Genomic DNA, 6,000 nt, shown 5'->3' with positions numbered 1-6,000 from the left:
AAAATCGAAGATGATGATTACAATGGAAAACTGAAACATTGCATGGAGAAGTTCGTCTCGAAAGAGAAGAGAGGAAGAATCTGACGCTGGAGAATGTCAACTTACCCAAAAGAGTTCATGATCTGAAAAATGCCCTTCAAGAAAATAAAACGGAAAAAGAAAAGGAGGAGATGCACAGAAAGGAACTGGAAAAAGAAAAGAAGGATAAGCAGTCGTACACAGGACGGTTTAACACCCAGAAGAGGGAACAGCAGAATCTTGGAGGACAAGATCCTTTTGCTTGAGAACGAAAGGCATCTGACGCAGAAGGAGATGCCGGCTCAGGAAAATGTGCATGAAAGCAGAAAATAAGCGACTGACTCAGAACGGTGCCGCTGTCCAGTAGCTAAGTGATTCCCGAACAACAAAGTAATGAGCTTGACTGCTCAGTTGGCAAAGCTTAATTGTCAACTTCGCCAACAAGAGGAAGTACCAAGTCAGCTGGACACGGAACTGCGTGAGATGGGAGAGGAGAGGATGCAGATGACTGAAGGAATCAGAGGACTAGGAAGCGAACTCAACCACTGTAAGACTGAGAAGGAAAACCTCCAGTTAAACGTTCGAGAAATGCAAGAGCAAGTTGGAAAGCTGTCGAAAGAAAATGGCTTCCTCCAATGTCAGCTACAAGAGAAAAATGAAGCTTAGTCAGAAGGACAATTATTTACTGCAAGCGAAAGACCACCGGCTGGAAGAGATGGCGAGGCTGGCCAGCAGCATGGACGAGAGGAATCTTCTTTTGGAAGATGAGCTGCGAAATCTGCAGGCAAAGAACGAAACGTTACTCCGCGACTTCAAGAACCTCGAGATGAGGACGGAACACTTGGAAAAAGCAAACAAAAGACTACAGAAAAGACTTGCAGTTCTTACGAGCTGGCACGAGGCAGTAGGAGCCAGCCTCAGTCTGACGGAAAGGAAATTAGAGTGAATCTCCGATAATGTAGGGCAGGAAGACTCACTTATGTTTGCCGGAGGAACAATGATGTTATTTACACAAAGGAATCCATGTACTGCTTGTGTTTAGTTTCATATGTAAATATCCATTCTGTATAGTTAATATTTTTCATTGTAAGTTCAAGGATAAGGATATAACAAAATGTAAAAACAACTTCCCTTTGCTCATTGCCCATCAAAAAGCTAAGTTCATTAAAGTCAAGGAATGCAACAGTGACTTGGTATATAACAGACAAAAGTGATACTATATATATATATATATATATATATATATATATATATATATATATATATATATATATATATATATATATATATATATATATATATATATATATATATATATATATATATATATATATATATACATGCATGTGTATATATATACTATATATTTGAATAAATATAGATATATTTATATATACAAAAATATATATTATACATATGTATGCATATATATACATATTTATATATATGTAGTACAGTACTTTCCAATTACATTAATCCTACAAGAAATATTGCTGTATATTGCTACAAATATATCTTGCTGTCATAAATCATGAAAATATATCATGAATCCAACTTTACATAATATCATGAAAACCCCAGTAACCTACCAAATTCTGCAAGTGATGTGGAAGACGTTTCCGGTAAGTACTGTAGGCCCGTATTTCTTAAAATCTCCAACAGATGGCAATAGTCGTTCATCACAGTGAAAGGGTTAAGAAAGTGTTTGTCATTAGTGAATAAATGCCCAGAAGGAGATCTGCAAAACTAAAAGTGTAAGAACTCCTGTTTACACAAGAAGTCAAACCAATAATTTAACCATAGATAGGGGAACACAGTCAACTAGCCCAGTCTCAGCAGCTGTAGGTACACATAAAAGACATGCAATTAACCATATAGCCAAATTTTGTGGAAGGAAAGAAGGTCAGGGTGCCTGTAACTTAGAAAACTGGATGGAGCAGGTAGGCATACATCTTAATAACATAATGGGGACAGATAGCGAAAAACTTAGTGAAGCGAAGAGTTATCTGGACCTGGAAGCAGGGGGAGACTTAGAACGATATGTCCATTCCGAGACATACCAAAGACTTAAGAATTGGGAAGAAATGAAACAATTCTTTAGGAAGGTATATTCCACAGTAGGCGAAACAGATCCCGTTATCAGCCTTGCAAGAATAGCTCACTGTTATAAGGCAGATAAAAGAAGTTACCAAGGAATGAGTTCCCAGTTATATAACAATATGAATGAATGGGGTCACTTAGTTACATCCACTAAATGGGCAGAGACAGGTAAAATGTCAGTAGCTGATGTCAAAACCATTATTAGGTTAGTATTCACGATTGGAAGTTTGCCAGTCGAAGCTGTTGGAAGGATGACCCGAAAATGGGAGGCTTCAGATGACATAGCTGAGATCGAAGAGGAAGTAGCAAGAATCTTAGGTAGAAATCACGAGGGGAACCCCGTATACAGACCTTTAGTCACCATAGGACAAGAAGAAAGAGGACAAAATAGTTCTAGGAATCCAGATAGAATCATAATTAGGACGTTAGGTAATACAACTCAAGGGGGACTTTCAACAGTCACGTATTATAACTGTCAGAAGAAGGGACATTATGCCAGTGACTGCCGAGGGATAGCTTACTGCCCTTTCCACAAGAGAGCCGGGCATAGCGCTCAAGATTGCAGAAATAGACCTGCTTCAGCACCTAGATATAGATCTCAGACAAGAGGCAGAGGTAGAGACCGTAGTCAGTCTCCACAAGCTAGAAGGAATAGGGGTTCAAACCCAAATAGGTATCAAGATACTAACCAAACTGCGAATATATCAGATGACACAATGGTAAATTTTCACTCCTGTGGTATAATGGGTCTTCCTTCATAATAGAGGGAAGGACCGGATTGCAAAACCTAAGCCAAACTAGACAGGTCAGCAAAGTTAATATAGGGAATGAATATAATTATAGACCAGTATCTCCCGACATGTTGGTTTAGAGAAACCTATTGCCACATTCTTTGATACAGGAAGTCTTAAGAATATAATGTCAGAAAAGGTGTATCAGATGTATTTTTCTCATTTAAATTTGAACCCAGCAGTAGACTGTAGAATCACAGACGTTCAGAGTAATAATATGAAAAATAGTAGGACAAATAGATTTTCTTTTTAGGTAGGAAGAATTTCACTAAAGGAGAAGGTTCTAGTAGTAAGAGATATACAGTTAGGGTTTGCACATTTGCTAATTAGTTATCCAATTATGGCTAGAGAAGGGATCAGCGTTAATGCACCTAGAGAGCAATTAGTGATTAGAAGGGGTCATGAAATTTCTAGAATACCTTTATGTAAATTAACAGGAAGAATCCCAACTTGAGAGCACTCTTCATTGAGAAGTATTCTAAAGAAAGACACGACAGAGGGAAGATATTCAGTATACAGCACAAGCTCTCAACAGATAAATACTCACTTAGAATCCAACCAAGAAACTTACTTGAAATTAGACAGGAGTTAAGACTTAAACCTGGAGAGAGCGCATGGATAGAATGTACAGTAAATCCAATTTTTGAAGGGAAGGAAATTTCACCTTACTGAAGAAGCGCAAGTAAAGGGGGTACATTACTCTTCTAGTCTACATGAAATCAGGCAGGGTAAAATAGCTTTACAGGTTATGAATAACAGAGGAGGAAAGGTTAGGCTAACACAGGGCACAGAATTAGGTTTAGCAGAGGTATACACCATTCCCATTCAAGTTGTAGAGAAGGAAACAGTAGCACCAATCAATAAAGAAAATGAAAATTCAGCCCAGGACATAAAACTGAGAAGAGCTAAGATAGGGTCTCACTTGAAAGATATTAAAGAAGATTGTGCTAGAGAGAAACTCATAGATTTGCTAAGTGAATACCAAGACATAGTCGCTATGGAGGGCAATACACCAGGTAACACAGGTGAAATAACTCATAGAATAGACATTCCATCAAACACAAAGCCAATCTACATACCAGCCTATAGAGTAGCCCATTCCCAGAAGGAGATCATTGAAAGAGAAGTACAAAAAGTGGATAGGCAAGGAATAATAAAACCATCAAAATCTCCAATGTCTTTCCCACTTTTGCTAGTTTCAAAAAATGATAAAACCTACAGAGTAGTAGTAGATTTCAGAAGATTAAACAAGATAACCGAAAATGATTCTTATCCAGTGCCGTCTATGAGAGACCTTATCTCAACGATCGGATCCAAGAAATATTTTACCACAATAGATTTGTTGCAAGGATTTTTACAAATTCCTTTGGACGAGGAAAGTAAACCATTAACTGCCTTTAGTACAAGCAACGGTAGATATCAATATGTGAGAATGCCTTTTGGTCTGAAGTCAAGCCCAGTAACCTTTGTGAGATTAATGGATAAGGTTTTAGGTGATTTATTAGGCAAGGATATACATTGCTATATAGACAATTTGATAACAGCAACAGATACAATTGAAGAACGCATAAAACTGGCAAGAGAAGTACTAAAGAGACTGAGGAAGGCGAATCTTAAATTGAAGTTAAAGAAGTGCAATTTCCTCAGAAGGAAAATAGACTACCTGGGACACACACTAAGTGAAAGGGTGTGGAAGTAAACGACTTAAAGATTAAGTCAATCAAAGAGTATCCTACACCTCAATGTAAGAAGGATGTGAAGTCATTTTTGGGATTAGCAGGTTTTTACCGCAAGTACATGAAGAATTTTGCAACAATATCCACTCCGCTGACGGAGTTATTAAAGGAACACGTGTCATTTGTATGGAAAACAAGGCAACAAGAAGCATTTGATGAACTAAATGAAAGGTTAACTCACTCTCCCGTACTTAGTTTCCCAGATTTCAGTAAAGAATTCTTTTTAGCTACAGATGCAAGTCGCACTGGTATAGGAGCATGCTTAATGCAAAGACATGATACCAAATATAATGCTATAGCATATTACAGTAGAAAGCTAAAGCCCACAGAAGTAAACTACTCAGTAACGGACCTAGAGTCTTTAGCTATAATAGATGTTTTAAAACACTTCAGGTATATCATATTCGGGTACAAGATAACTGTATTCACTGATCATTCCGCCGCAGTAGAAATGCTTAAGAATCCGAATTTTTTCGGATGTAGAGCTCGTTGGTTATGACAGCCCAAGACTATGACATAGAGTTGAAATATGTTCCAGGGAAGGCCAATAAAGTGGCAGACGCCTTATCAAGGCATAGTACACAAGGTGATAGTATGAACATGGTAGGTCACGAAGCAGAACAGGCCGAATACAGAAGCAATGTATTTACCATGCATTACACAGAAGAACTTTCCAGACAAAATTTCATAGGTGAACAAAAGTGATGAAGATTTAAAAGAGATCTTCGATTTTGTAGAAAATAAAAGAGAATTTAGTCAAAAAGAAAGAGCAGAACTAAGTAACAGAATTGGATGCCCCACAGACGCGGTAAACGTCATAGACGACGTACTAGTTTGGATGAGTCACGAGTGTGACTTGTTTGATCAATTACTAGGAGTACTCCATAAAAGAATAGTACCAAGGAGCCTGAGAAATAAGGTCATTGAGTTAATGCATGACGATGACATGAGAGCTCACCCAGGAAGGGATGAGACAGTTAGACTAGTTAAGAGATCTTTTCATTAGAAAGGAATTTACAAGGATGTTAGTAATTACGTGCAGAGCTGCAATACTTGCAACAGTTACAAGGGAAGAACAGATAAGGAAGTACCTCTAGGGAAATATCCCATTCCGCAGACTCCATTTGAGAGAGTAGCCATAGATCTAATCACTAATCTTCACACCACGAGTGAGGGGAGTAGAAATATATTAGTGTGTATTGACGCATTCACTAGATATACAGAGTTAATACCATTAACTAGTAAAGGAACTAATGAGTGTGCAATCGCTCTCTTTGACAAGATATTTTGTAGGTATTTTGCCCCACAGCTCATTATATCTGATAATGGCACTGAGTTCAATAACTCATTGGTTC

This window comes from Macrobrachium rosenbergii, chromosome 23 (assembly GCF_040412425.1).
Source record: "Macrobrachium rosenbergii isolate ZJJX-2024 chromosome 23, ASM4041242v1, whole genome shotgun sequence".
Taxonomy (NCBI): Eukaryota; Metazoa; Arthropoda; class Malacostraca; order Decapoda; family Palaemonidae; genus Macrobrachium; species Macrobrachium rosenbergii.
Note: the sequence above shows the minus strand (reverse complement) of the source record.